General features: G+C 39.6%; 1 long non-coding RNA gene and 1 other non-coding gene across 2 annotated transcripts in view; both read right to left on the bottom strand.

Moving 5' to 3' along the window:
- The window catches only part of LOC134740045 (uncharacterized), a 338,647-nt gene that overhangs the window by 212,618 nt on the left and 111,178 nt on the right, over positions 1–14,851 (bottom strand). The gene's annotated exons all lie outside the window — the stretch shown is intronic.
- LOC129043315 (U11 spliceosomal RNA) lies at positions 3,326–3,458 on the bottom strand. The gene has a single exon (XR_008504407.1). It is a non-coding gene; the product is annotated as a U11 spliceosomal RNA (small nuclear RNA).

Below are 14,851 nucleotides of genomic sequence, written 5' to 3'. Positions count from 1 at the left end.
AGGAAAAAACAGATAATCTAGCTAGTGTAGCTTGAATCATATGCTCACTTTTGGCCAGGAGATTGTGGGTCATTTTGACTGACACAGTTCTACCAACTGTGTCAATGGAAGAGGAGGAGATCCCCAAATCAGAGCCCTGACGCAGTCTTTAGATGTAGGCAAAATGGAACCTGGGCAGGCAAAACAATCGATGTGGGCTTCAAGTGCTTGGCAATATGATATTGAATAAAGAATTGTTATTTCTTAGCTGTAGTAATTAGAGAGTTTTGTTTTGCAAAATGATAAAATAACATGATCAACTCTGGATAACATATTTACACACGGCACAATGGAAGCATAAAAAAAAACAACTGAAATCAGTCAGGAGCATTAGAAAAGGATTCAGGGGAAGTAACTAGTGCTTCAGTCAAAAATCGGGGGAGATTCTCTAGGCTGAGGAAATAGCATATACAAAGAAAGGGAAATGTAATAGGCAAGTCATAATCAGAGGGCCCCAAGTAGTTTAGTATGGCAGGCACGTGAACTGCAAGGACAGATGGTTATAGGTAAAGACAGAGAGGAACAATGTGTCTTATAACCATTCACTAATAGATGTCTTTGGAGAGACATAAAGGAGTGTGGGGAGGTATTTCTAATGATAGAAGCTAAAATAAGAATATTGAAATTTAGGTGTTAAAAATATCTCAGGCTTCATGGAGACTAGCACACTGTCTCACAGCTGTTTCAAGGTCCCACCGTCAGAGAAAAATACTAACTGGGAAGGACGTGAGCGAGGTGTAGCTCATCTTCTGTTCTTGGATTAAATGTACAGATCTCCATCTGCAGTGATATACCACCAAGCTCTAAAGTTAGAAAAGCATATGAGAGTCCTAGGCAGGAAGAACTTAGAACCTAGTTTTTTTGTACAATCAAATATAATGTTCTTGTTCAAGATACTTCCTGTTTTTTGTTTTAGGACACAGTAACTCCTTACTTATAGACATGCCTGTGGCATGGAAAAGTAGACAGGGTATGAAATGTGGTGTCAGCTGCCCTGGGTTTCCACCCAGCCTCTGCCACTTGCCAGTTATGTGGCTTTGGTCTTCTCCAAACTTGAGTTTTCACACCTGTGAAATGATGATTAAAACACCTGCAGAGCCCACAAACACCCAAAGCAGATAAATAAACAAAACTTAGCTCTCTATATATACCTATATATAGCAATTGTTCCTAGGAATTAATTACATAATGCTGTTTTTAAAATGCACTTACAAATATAGAGTTGATCTTTGTTTGTTGTGAAGTTGCATAATGTTTACCAATCTGTAGGTTAAAAATCAGTTAAAGTGATTTTGACTACCATTAAAAACAATAATAACAACAAAATGAAGTCTAAGAGATTGAAACAGCCTCAAGTGGAGTAGACTCAAATAGAAAATACTAAAGTAATACCAAAATGTGGAGTACTTTTGTTTCAAAAGTCTGTTTTTGTGTTTCTTTTTTTTTTTTTTTTGAGACAGAGTTTTGTTCCTTTTGCCCAGGCTAGAGTGCAATGGCATGGTCTTGGCTCACTGCAACCTTTGCCTCCCAGGTTCAAGCGATTCTCCTGCCTCAGACTCCCAAGTAGCTGGGATTACAGGTGCCTGCCCCCACACCCAGCTAATTTTTATATTTTTAGTAGAGGCAGGGTTTCACCACATTGGCCAGGCTGGTCTTGAGGCTGATCTTGAACTCCTGACCTCAGGTGATCTGCTGGCCTTGGCCTCCCACAGTGCTGGGATTACAGGTGTGAGCTACTGTGCCTGGCTTTTTTTTTTTTTTTTTTTTTTTTTGAGACAGAGTCTCACTGTGTTGCCCAGGCTAGAGGGCAGTGGTGCACTCTTGGCTCACTCCACCTTCCACCTCTTGTGTTCAGGCGATTCTCCTGACTCAGCCTCCAGAGTAGTTGGGATTACAGGCATGCATCACCAAGCCCAGCTAATTTTTGTATTTTTAGTGGAGACAGGATTTTGCCATGTTGGCCAGGCTGGTCTTGAACTCCTGACCTCAGGTGATCTGCCCACCTCGGCCTCCCAAAGTGTTGGGATTACAGGCGTGAGCCACTGCACTCGGCCTAGTTTTTGTGTTTCTTGGCGTGTGTGTGTGTGCGCGTGCGCATGTGTATCTGGTGATTAGGATAAATAATTGGCATGAATGATAAATAAATTTTGAAGGAAATGACCCAAAACTTAAACTAGGACTTTGGGCTCCAAGTCTAACTCTCTCGCTGACAATAGATACTTAAACAATATAGGGGAGGATTAGATGTCCCATGAGTTCTTAATGAATATTAATTACTTGTCATGAAATGAGTGATGGAAATTGCCAATTGAGGAACCAAAGCATTCCTCGGAATTAATGTCCTGATGGGAAGAAATGATGTCCCAGTGAATAGCTAAGGGCTATTAGCACCAGCTCAGCTGCATCTCTGGGGAACGTCTAAATCAAAGGTCATAATTATGCTCTCCAGAACAGCAAATGAAGATTCATAGGCCCATAAATTACCTCTTCTATGGGTCCTAGACTTGTGTGGCTCAGTTAAAAGGCAGGGATCAAGAATAAATGTTCTGTTTACTAAACCCAGAGATTAGGGGCAGAAACACTCATCATTCTGTAATTCTGTTAGAACCATCCAGTTTAGAGTCTGTCAAGAGAAACATCCCTGAGGTTATCATCTTGGAAGGAACCTCAGTTTTCACATTCAGAATTGGACTATATAATCTCTAAGTTTTCATTCAATTTCACATTCTATGAGCTGAGGTGAAATTTTTACTGACAGAACCATCAGTGAAACTTGACATGAGAACACAGTGGTCTTGAAGTCATAAGTACAGTATAAATACCTCAGTAATCTGGTTCTTCTTTGAGTCTTGTATTTTGTGGTTCCTGTACATTTGCCCATAAATAATTTGTATGCCTTTTCTCCTGTTAATCTGTCTACTGTCAGTTTGTTTTATAGACTCAAATTACCAAACTTTCAGAAGGAAGGGAAAGGAAAATCCTCTTTGCCCTGATACCATAATTTGTTCAAAGTCAATCCATGCTGAAGCATGTGTTAGAATCTCCTTCCTTTTTAGGGATGAATAATATTCCATTGTATGTTTATACCACGTTTTGCTTATTCATTCATCCACCAACAAATATGTGAGTTGCTTCCACCTTTTGGTAATTGTGAATAATACTGCCATGAACATGGGTGTACACATATCTGTTTGAGTCATCTGTTTTCAAATCTTTGTGGTGTATACCCTGAATAGAAATTACTAGATCATATGGCAATGCTGTTTAATTTTTTTCTTTTAATAATAAGTATGCCAAGACCAGTGATTACCAGCTGCCCAACTTCCAAAACATACACTTCTGAAAGCTCTTGATGTCAATTCCGCATGAAGAGCAATCTGGTTGCTCTACATAGGCCACTCATGATAGAAGTCCTTTTTCTCTATTTAATTTTTTAAAGAACTATCATATCAATTTCCAGAGCAGGAATACCATTTTACATTCTTAACAGCAATGCACAACGGTTCTAATTCCTCTACATCCTCACCAAAACTTGTTATCTTCCAGTTTTTTGATGTTAGCCATCCTAGTGAGTGTCAAGTGGTATCTCATTGTGAATTTGATTTGCATTTCTCTAATGATTAATGATTTTGAGCATCATTTTATATGCTTCCTGATCATTTGCATATTTTCTTTGAAGTAATGTCTATTGAAATAGTTCACCCATTTTTTAATTGGGACTTTTCATTTTGTTGTTGTTGTTCAGTTGAGGTTCTTTATATATTGTGAATATTAATCTTTATCAAACACATTATTTGAAAATATTTTCTCCCATTCCATGGGTTGACTTTTCACTCTGTTGATTGTGTCCTTTAATACACAAGCGTTTTTAACCTTGATGAAGTCTAATTTATCTATTTTTTTCTTTTGTTGCCTATGCTTTTGGTATCATAGTGAAAAAATCATTGCCAAATCCAGCGTCATGAAGATTTTCCCCTGACTGTACCCCTTTTAAGGGAAGAACTACTAGGTTAGATGGCAACAGGTAAGGATACAAGGGGCTGGGAAGTACTGGTGCTTAAACGCAAATTATGATACCTCCTTTTCCCTTTCAGTTGCTCACTGTCCTAATACACTCTTCTTGCTCTGCCACATAATTTTTCTCTTAGAAAGAGAATCCTGTCAAGTCTGAGGTGATAGTGACTAAGGCTTGTCTAAAAGAACTACAGCTCCTAAGGATACTTATACTTCAACATGGGGCAAGAAATATTAAACCAAGGGAAAGAAGACATGTGTTTGACATTTTGTTCGTCTCTAAGCTTGTGATAGAAACCTTCTCACACCCTGAAGCCACAAATCAGAAAACTGGCCCAGTTTCCCATTTGCTGTCACTTCTGTTATTCCAGCCTTCAGCATCAAACTGCTTTATTAATAAATGTTACCAGACTTCCATTACAGACAGGCTACAGTGGAGGTGTAACCTATTAGCCAAGCAGATTCCATTTGTGAAATCGACAAATGAAATCCTTATAAGCTTCCTTCATAATGTTGATCCCTTCTCCAAGGAAGTGTGACACCACACCCTTCCTTGGTGCAATGGCAAATAACTACTTTTCCTTCTTTCCCGGCTGTTTCTAAGTCACGTTTGCACTTTGTAATTTTTTTATATAAAATAAAAGATTTTCTTGGAGTCTGTCCAGGTTTTGGCAAGCCTTTTTTACATTCTGTAATTTATATAAGAAAACAAAGAGTTTTCCTCTATTTTCTAAATGTAAAATCATAATGCTGAGTATGCTCTTTCAAGCTATCCTTCCTTATCAGAGATTCTGATTTTATTTCTCCACCATCATCCCAAGGTATCCAACACACACACACATACACACACACACGTCATAAATCATTGATTCAGAAGGCAGAGGGACTAACTAGAAGGGGTTGTTGTTATTTGTTTCATTTTTGTCATGGAGATTATAAAGACTGATGCGAACCAAGATTTACGTGTGTGTGATGCATAGAGGCAAGGGACTGGAGTGGAAAGCAATAAACCGCGTAGAATGCATAAGGTCACTAGGGATCTGGAAGTGATGGAGGTGACAGGTAAGGGTGAGTTTATTGCTGACACAAGCTAAGAGAGAAGTTAGAGGGAGGGGACACAGCTGGAAAGATAAGTTCCATCCACCTCTCAATGATGCCTTGAGTGAGCACTGGTTAAACCTACTTCAGTCTACCTATTAAAATCCACTATGGACACACAGTTGAAGGCCAAAACACCGAGTAACATCTCCTGTGGCCTTTATGATAAAAATTCCAGAGGGGTTTAGGGATAATGTTAAGAGGGGAAAAAAAAAAGCAAGCAAGCAAGAAAAAAAGGAAGGAAGGAAGGAAAGAAGGAGAAAGAAAGAGAAAAAATGCATGACTGAGGTTCAAGGTAAAGCTTCCCATATCTAATTTGTTGCAGAAATTATTCAAAAATAAGTCAACTGTGAAAATATGGCCACGGAGACCCTGCCAAGGTTAGTGTGAACCTTTAGGATCTGCTGAGTAAATTCTAGCTATGTAATCGAAAACTGCTTGGTTAAAGCTTTAACTTAAGTACCAATTTTTCTCACCTCCAGATTTTATAAGGGAACGGTGTTGGGGGCAGGCTGAGGTGACCACATTGCAGGTAGTTGTGCTGAGCCAGATGAAGTAGTTCCTGGTTACTCTGTCAGAGAAGCATCTTTTAAATTTCTTCTCTCTCTTTTTCCCTCAATACCTGGATATTTACCTCAAATTCTACAGAAAATGAGAGAGAAACACTGGTTCTTCTGGGGTTTTACCAGAGAGCTAGGAGCAGTCCCTTTTTCATTCAAATTGGCCAATTCTTGGCTATATACTGGGGCATAAATAAGAGTTAAACAAAGCCTAAAAAGCAGAAATAAGGGTGTGAGGGGAAGGAGGAACCTAATGATCTCACATAGGCTATGAATTAATCCATGTCACCAGAAAAAAAAAGCATTTGATAAACCATTGAATATCCTTGCAAGGGTATATTTCACATCATTTCCAAATTTGTAATTGTGCTCACTACCCTCCAATAGAAATCCCTCACCAGATTTTACTGTCTAATAGGCATATAATAAAAGGTAATATATATTCTTGTACTAAGCAATAAATAGGGAACACTCAGCAGCACTGTCTTCCTGAGGAAATCTCAGGTCTTCTGGGATGCATATTCATTCACACAATAAGGAGACACAAATCAACATGGTGGCCGAGCAGGCACTGGGTGAGTGATGGCCTTGGGTCTTAATGAAACCAAACCATAAAGGCATTAGAAAGATTGATTGGAGTTAAGTTAGCTGCCAGTGTTAGCTGGGGTGCCCCAGGCTGTAATGAAACTGCCAGGAGTTATTTATGGAGATAGAGGGTTTGGGGTGTAAGTTATGTCCAGCAAGCTATTTTTATAGACAGACACACACTTTAACCTCTACAATGAATGGAGCAGCAGACACACAGTCCCACTGGGCTCCTCTCCCACTGGTTGGAATAGCATGCTTTCTCAGGCATTTGTACCAGGCTGAATAAAACACAGGCTCTCAATCAGAAGGAGACTGTGCAACAGTTAATTTCATTGTTTGAAAATGTATTTTTTGAAAATGTTGGTGTTAGGACAAGAGAAAGTGTCAAAGTCAACACAAAATAATTGTTTTCACATGAAATAAAACAAACACACATTAAAAAACAATGCTGTGATGTAAGTTGGGGGATAAGATATATGCTTATTTCAGTGCTTATTAATCCTCTTTTGGCTGTGGCTTCTTTCATGAGAGCCAGAATGGAAGAAAAAGAAGTAAAACCAATATTAATTGCATGCCCTCACAATGACCCTGACAAAGAAGTACCAGGATGCCCATTTTACAGATGCAAACATTAAGTAACTTTTCTCAAACAACATTATGAGAAAGTGGCATGGTTTTTGTACTGTACTGGTCAGTACAATTTTATATCGTATTTGCGTTCTGGAAGGAAATAAATGGAACTCTGAAAGTTTTAACTAAGAAGAATTTTATGAACATCCCTTGTACCAAAGATGGGAACGCCATTAAGAAATAGTGAAGCACCCAGGGAATAGCAACTGGGAAAGGCTGTGACCACCCCTACATGTGGAGGTCCATTGGGTGAAACCAACCAGATGCCAGAAGGCAAAGCATTCTGGGAAATGCAGTACACATGCTCAGCCTCCGGGGCACAGAGGAGGGTGGATCTGAAGAGGAAAGAATAACTAGTGCATTGTCACGTTCTTCAACCCAGCTATATTTGCTATATATTTTTTGGCTTTAAGGTGAATGTGGAAAAAAGGACTGAAGCAAGCTGAAAAACAGAGCTTTTTATCAGCCACTAGGAATATGATCATATGAACTCTAGCATAGCCAAGAGGCTGGAAATGTTACCCAATCAGAAAGTCTCTGTAATTTCCTGCCTGACTGGCTCCAACAGAGGGAAAGGGGGAAATAGTGCATGGGTTGTGTTACAGGTGTGACTCCCTAGAAGCTGCCTCTTTCTTAATTTGTGAAAAATATCTGTAAAATGCTGTGAAGCGGGCCAGGGGAATATGAGGAACCAGGCCAGGAGGCACAGCAACAGCAGTTGAGGCCACAGCAGCTCATTCTATGGAGAAGAGAAAGAGGGGCCACAGACAGAATGAGGGATGGACCTGGCAGAGCCCAATGCTGTGTGGGTCTCTCAGGGATCCCTCAAATGCAGACCTTGAGACAGGGACTTGGGATGTGTAGTCTACTTGGGAGGTGATATGGTTTGGACGTGTGTCCCCTCCAAATCTCATGTTGAAATATAATCTTTAGGCTGGGTGCAGTGGCTCACACCTGTAATCCCAGCACTTTGGGAGGCCAAGGTGGGTGGATCACCTGAGGTCACGAGTTCGAGATCAGCCTGGCCAACATGGTGAAAACCCATCTCTATTATATTAAAAATATAAAAAATTAGCTGGGCATGGTGGCTGGCACCTGTAATTCCAGCTACTCGGGAGGCTGAGGCAGGAGAATCACTTGAACCTGGAAGGCAGAGGTTGTAGTGAGCCGAGATCATGCCACTGCACTCCAGCCTGGGCAAAAAAAAAAATGTAATCTTCAGTGTTGGAGGTGAGGCCTCATGGGAGGTGTTTGGGTCACGGGATTGAACCCTTCATGAATAGCTTGGTGCTGTCCTTATGATAATAAGCGTGTTCTCACTCTGAGTTCATGTGAGATCTGGTTGTTTAAAAGTGAGTGGCACCTCCTTCCTCTCTCTCTTGCTGTCACACTTGCAGTGTGACACGCCTGCTTCCCCTTCACCTTCCACCATGACTGTAAGTTTCCTGAGGCCCTCATCAGTGGCACATGCTGGTACCATGCTTCCTGTATACTCTGAAAAACAATGAGCCAATTAAACCTCTTTTCTTTATAAATTACCCAGTCTCTGGTATTTCTTTATAGCAAAGCAACAATGGCCTAACATAGGAGGTGATAACAAGAAATATAAGTGAAGGAATGAGGAAAACAGAACGTTTTTCAGAAAAAAAAAAAAAAAATCTCAGAATTAAGCCACTAGGGAAAAAAGTTGAGGCATTGACCTGCTAACAGTTAATCATCATTAGTCAAGAGTTACTCCCATAGGCATTTCCAGGTTGCTGCTACCTGTGCCAGAACAAGTTTGAAATGCCAGAGAAGGCAGCAGAGAAGAAGAGAACACAGGTGCTGCCCACCAGAGCTTCAGGTGAATTCAGGTGGGGTGAAGATCAAACAAATTACAATGTCAGTCATGCTGGCTCAGTCATCTGAAAAGACTGGATTTGCAAGGGGGCAAGAATGGTCTTCAAGAGACAGAGATTGTAGATGAGACTGGTGAGAACTAGAGTCAGCCATGCAGATTCAAGATTTCAAATCCAAGCTCTCTATTAATATCATTTCACTTTTCCACTAACGGTTCTCCAGGATGATGAAATTTGTTTTTCATGAATGTAGTAAGCCAAGAAATGCCTTCCTGTATTAGCTTCCTAGGGCTGCCGTAATGACCACAAACTGGGTGGTTTAGTAAAACATAAATCTATTTTCCCACAGCTCCGAAGTCCAGAAGTCCAAAATCAAGGTGTGGGCAGGCCCTGGTCTCTCTGACGGCTCTAGTGGAAGACCCTTTCTTTCCTCTTCCTGGCTTCTGGTGGCTTCAAGCATGCCTTAGCATCTGTTGGCTTGCAGGTGTATCACTCCAATCTGTTGTCACCATGAAAGGATGTTTTCCCTGTGTGTTTCCGTGTCTCTGTTTTCTTTCCTTTTTTTTTTTTTTTTTTTTGACAGGGTTTCACTGGGCTGCCCAGGCTGGAGTGCAATGGCACAATCATGGCTCACTGCATCCTCGACCTCCCAGGCGCAAGTGATCCTCCTACCTCAGCCTCCCTGTAGCTGGGACCACAGGCGCACACCACCATGCCTGGCTAAATTTTTTTGTATTTTTAGTAGAGACAGGGTTTTGCTGTATTGCCCTGGCTGGTCTTGAACTCCTGGTCTTGAACTCAAGCAATCCTTCCACCTCAGCCTCCCAAAGTGCTGGGATGTTTTCTCTTCTTATAAGGACACGAATCACTGAATTCCGGCCCTCCCTAATCCAGTATGACCTCATTTTAACTAATTCCATCTGCAAAGATCCTATTTCCAAATAAGACCACATTCTGAGTTTCTGGATAGACATGGATATTCAACTGGATACATCTCCCAAAAGATGTCCATGTCAAATCTTTGGAACCTGTAAATATTCCTTTCTATGGCAAAAGAGTGGATAATAACTTACAGGGCAAAAGATGGGATAAAATTAAGCATTTTGAAAGGAGAGGTTAATCCTAGATTAGCTGTGTGGACCTAATTGCAATCCCAAGTATCCTTATAAAACAGAGAGAAAGGTTGTTTAGAGGAGACACACACACAAAAGAGAAGGTGAAGTGATGACAGAGTGGAGAAAGATGCGGCCACAAGCCAAGGGATGCCGACAGCCACGAGAAGATAAGAGGCAGGAGCAGATTCTCTCTTAGAAACTGGAAGGAGTGCAGCCCTGCCAACACCCAGATTTCAGCCCTCTGGCCTTCAGAACTGTGAGAAAATAAACTCCTGTTGATTTAAGCCACCAGGTTTGTGGGAGTTTATTACAGCAACCTGAGGAAACTAATATAAGGAATTCTCTGAAAACCTATTAATTTGACACTTGAGTTGCTCAATTTATTCTTACAATGGGTCACCTTCTTGGGGCTATAAATAACATCAAGCAACTGACCCTTCAAGATCTACTTTGAAACCTCCACCCAGCTCTGACCACCAACCCTGAAGAATTATGTCACCTACATTCCCAAATCGATAAAGCCCCTGCATATAATTACCTGCATTTATCCAGACTCCAGAAACCTCATTAACATCCTTCCTTTACTTTCTCTCCTCCAATAAATTCAGTAAAACTCTTTTAAGGTAGCGAGCCTTTTTTCCACAGTTTTTTCAGGAACGAGTTTCACAGCTGGTGACTATGGTGTGGTTCTTAGGCAGGCTAACTATCTTTTCTTCTTTCAAAATATAAAACATTCTAGTTTAATCATCATTCTTGAATTAAAGATACATGGGATTAATTTTTTAAAAAAATTTTCAAGGTCTTATTTTTTTTGAGACAGGGCCTCACTCTGTTGCCCAGACTGGAGGGCAGTGGCACCATCTTGGCTCACTGCAACCCCCACCTCCCAGGCTCAAGCAATTCTCCTGCCTCAGCCTCGCAAGTAGCTGGGACTATAGGCCTACACCACTACCACCCAGCTAATTTTTGTATTTTTAGTAGAGACGGGGTTTAACCATGTTGGCCAGGCTGGTCTCTAACTCCTGACCTCAAATGATCCACCCGCCTCAGTCTTCCAAAGTGCTGAGGTTGCAGGCATGAGCCACCATGCCCGGCTGAGGACTTCATTTTTTAAGATGAGATTTAGGCTTAAATCTAACCTAAAAGAAGATTGAGGGAAAGGTAGAGATTTCCCATATGGTCCCTCCACACACACTTACCTATTCTTCCCCAGTATCAACAATCCCCACTGCAGTGGTACATTTGCTACAATTGATTAACTTACATTGACACATCATTACCATACAAAGTCCAAAATGTACCTTAGGGTTTACATTCTATGCATTCGGACAAATCTATGCTGTATCCACACTTACAGTATCATATGGAGTATTTTCACTGCCCTAAAAATTCTCTGTGCTCTACTTATTCATCCCTCCCTCCCCACCAACACCAGGAAACCACTGATCTCACTGCCCCCACAGTTTTGCTTTCTTCAGAATGTCATATAATGCAATCATATAGTATGTAACCTTCTCAGATGGGCTTCTTTCACGGAGTAATAGACATTTGTTTCCTCCATGTCATTTCATGGTTTGATAGTTCATTTCCCCTTAGTGTTGAACAATACTTCATTGTCTGGATATACCACAGTTTATTTATTAATTGACCCACTAAAGGACATCTAAATTGCTTCCAAGTTTTCAGAATTTAAAATAAAGCTGCTATTAACAGCCGTATGCAGGCTTTTGTGTAGACATAGTTTTTCAACTGTTTTGGGCAAATACCAAGGAGTGTGATTGCCAGATCACAAGGTCAGAGTATGTTTAGTTTTTTAAGAAACTGTCAAGCCATCTTCCAAAATGGCTACACCATTTTGTATTTCCATCAGCAATGAATGAGAATTCCTGGTGCTCCACATCCTCACCAGCATTCGGTGTTGTTAGTGTTCTGGATTTGGGCCATTCTAAGTGTATAGTGATATCCTATTTTTGTTTTAATGTGCATTCCCCTGATAACATACAATGTGAAGCATCTTTTCATTTGCTGATTTCCATCTGTATATCTTCTTTAGTGAGGTGTCTGTTCAGGTCTTTGGCCTGTTTTTTAATTGGGTTTTTTTTTTATTATGTTTAAGAGTTCTTTGTATATTTTAAGTAACATCGTCTATCACATATGTCTTTTGAAAATATTGTTTCCCAGTCTGTGGCTTGCCTTTTCATTCTCTTGACAATGTCTTTTGCAGAGCAGAAAATTTTAATTCTAATAAAGTTCAGCTATCGATTATCTCTTTCATGGATCATGCCTTTGGTGTCATAGCTAAAAAAATCATCGTCAAACCCATGGTCATCTAGATTTTCTCCTATGTTATCTTGTAGGAGTTTCATAGTTTTGCATTTTACATTTAAGTCTGTGATCCATTCGAGTTAATTTTTGTCGAGATTTAAGCACGCATCTAGATTTCTTTTTGTACATGCTTACCATTTTAGAATAAGAGCCCAGCCGATAGCATGGGATAGAGTCTTCATAGTTGACAAGGGAAGCAGAGGTTTCAAACTCCTGCCAAGAGATTGAGTCTCTGTAGATATTGAGAACTCGGATCTGCATCCTCTGGAGTGGTGATCTCCAAATGTTATGACAGTACATCTTTATTAGTAAATTATTTTTTAAATTACTAGTGTCCAATATATACGTGTGTATATATATATATATGTATGTATATATACACCCACACATATATACTCTTTTGTATGAAGTACCTACAAGGCTGGGCACAGTAGCTCATGCCTGTAATCCCAGCATTTTGGGAAGCCAAAGCAGCAGGATTGTTTGAGCCCAGGAGTTTAAGACCAGCCTGGTCAACATAGTGAGACCCCATTCCTGCAAAAAAGAATTTAAAAATTAGCTGAGCACTGCGGTGTGTGCCTGTAGCTCTAGCTACTTGGGAGGCTGAGATGGCAGGAACGCTTGAGCCCAGGAGCTCAAGGATGCTCTGAACTGTGATCACACCACTGCACTCCAGCCTGGGTGACAGAGTGAGTCTATCTCAAATAATACTAAATTTGCAAGTTCCACTGTTTTGTGTATATTAAAAAGCATAGACAGAAATGTACATGTAAAAGTTAGAAAATAGCAATGAAATGAAAAACACTTTAAAATAATTTTAAATTTACTTAATAATGCACCAAAATCTTAGGTTATATCACTAAAATCAGTACGATTAACTAATATATTTGTGAGAGTACAACATCAAAATTGTAAAAGACTTTCAAATGGGCAAATGATTAGTAGATTTCCTTACAGCAGAATGCTGAGCATTAGCTAGCAAACCCTTCAGGGCTATTTGATCCTATAGAGCTTCATGCCTTTGATTATCTTTGACTAGGCTATTTTACAACTCTGTAAACTGTAAGAAACTGATGATAATGCAAATTATTTTTGTCCATAGAAATGCAAATGGATTTTCTGCAGTAGAGATACAATTGATTTCTGCCCTGTAGAAAAACACAGTTTGTTGCCCTACATGATATCAACCAGTTTTGCAGCTACTAGCAAATTAATTTTAGGATTCCTGATTGCCTGTAAATATGTCTACTCTTCAGATTTTCCTTTGAACTAGATTAGTCATCTTACAGTTCTCTCATTAATTAATAATCTAGATTTAATGACAAATATTCATTTACATATGTCTGATAGTCACAATTTCATCTTTTTGAAAATTATCCACTAACAAATGAAAACAAATATGTGTCTTTTTAAAAATCTTGATTTAATTTTCTGTTATATAGCAATTTACGTGTCTGCTTCTAAGTTTAGTTCATTTTGATACTTGGTTTTAATGGATGCTATAGCTGCAAAAATACTCTTCATAGGGGTAAGCTGGTCCAAATATGAAATTCTAATGGTTATCTTTCAATTCCACCACCATTATGTAAAATGTCTTTGATTTAAAAACTGTCTTCTCTGATGTTAGTTTTATTGTGAACTGATATAAATATGTTGTGTTTTTATGTATAAACTCTGTGCGTGCGTGCGTGTGTGTGTAATCAAATGGGTTTATATCCCACTATAATATTTTTATTTAAAACTTTTTAAATGGGTTAAAAATTCTATTTCCCAGTGTATAGCAGGTGCACCTGACTGCAATAACTTCAGCATATCCTGAGAATGATCCTATGGGTCTAAGAAGAATGTGTGTTTGGAATCCTGAGCTAAGGAATCTGGGAGTGGCCAACCTGGAGATTCACTCCTTATCTACGAAGGATGTCTGAATCCCTGGCCTATACCCATCCAGGGGCCCTTTGTTTGGGTTTAAATGGAGGGTACTAGGTAGAGTTTCTAGGAATAGGATGCTCAGTAAAAATGCTATATAAATGACATACTACTTACAAACAGTAGCGGCTTTCCTGTCCAGCCGACTGCCACTGGACTGTCCCTGTATGTATGTCCCCCAGTGAAGCCTACGTCTCGTTCATTGTCTCCAAGCCTCTTCTTCAGCCTCCTGGACATAATGCCATCCCTACTGGACTCAATAGGGGTCTAGTATGACACCCAATGTTATAAATGCAGATGTGAGAGTTACCATAGTTCTCACTCTTTTTGTTGTTATTTGTTTGTTTGTTGCTAACTTTTAAGTTCAGGGGTATAAGTGCAGGTTTATTATATAGGCAAACTTGTGTCATGGGGGAGATCTCACTCAATTCATTTTTGAGAAGCTGAATCATATAACACTGAAAATATTTTTAGATACCTATTTTTAAATGTTCTTTCCAGAGCACAGGTTTTATTTGACAAACAGTTATCTTTTTTACTCATTCTTAAACCATCACATTTACCTTGAAGAAACAGATCTTTGATGTACAGTTTAAGTGCAGTATTCAATTTTTTTTCAAAATATATGGTAGGTAGAATAATTTTTTTTTTTTTTTTTTTTTTTTTTTTTTTTGAGAAGGAGTCTCACTCACTCTGTCGTCCAGGCTGGAGTGCAGCA

This window comes from Pongo pygmaeus, chromosome 7, assembly GCF_028885625.2.
Source record: "Pongo pygmaeus isolate AG05252 chromosome 7, NHGRI_mPonPyg2-v2.0_pri, whole genome shotgun sequence".
Lineage (NCBI taxonomy): Eukaryota > Metazoa > Chordata > Mammalia > Primates > Hominidae > Pongo > Pongo pygmaeus.
This window is presented reverse-complemented; position numbering and strand designations above follow the sequence as displayed.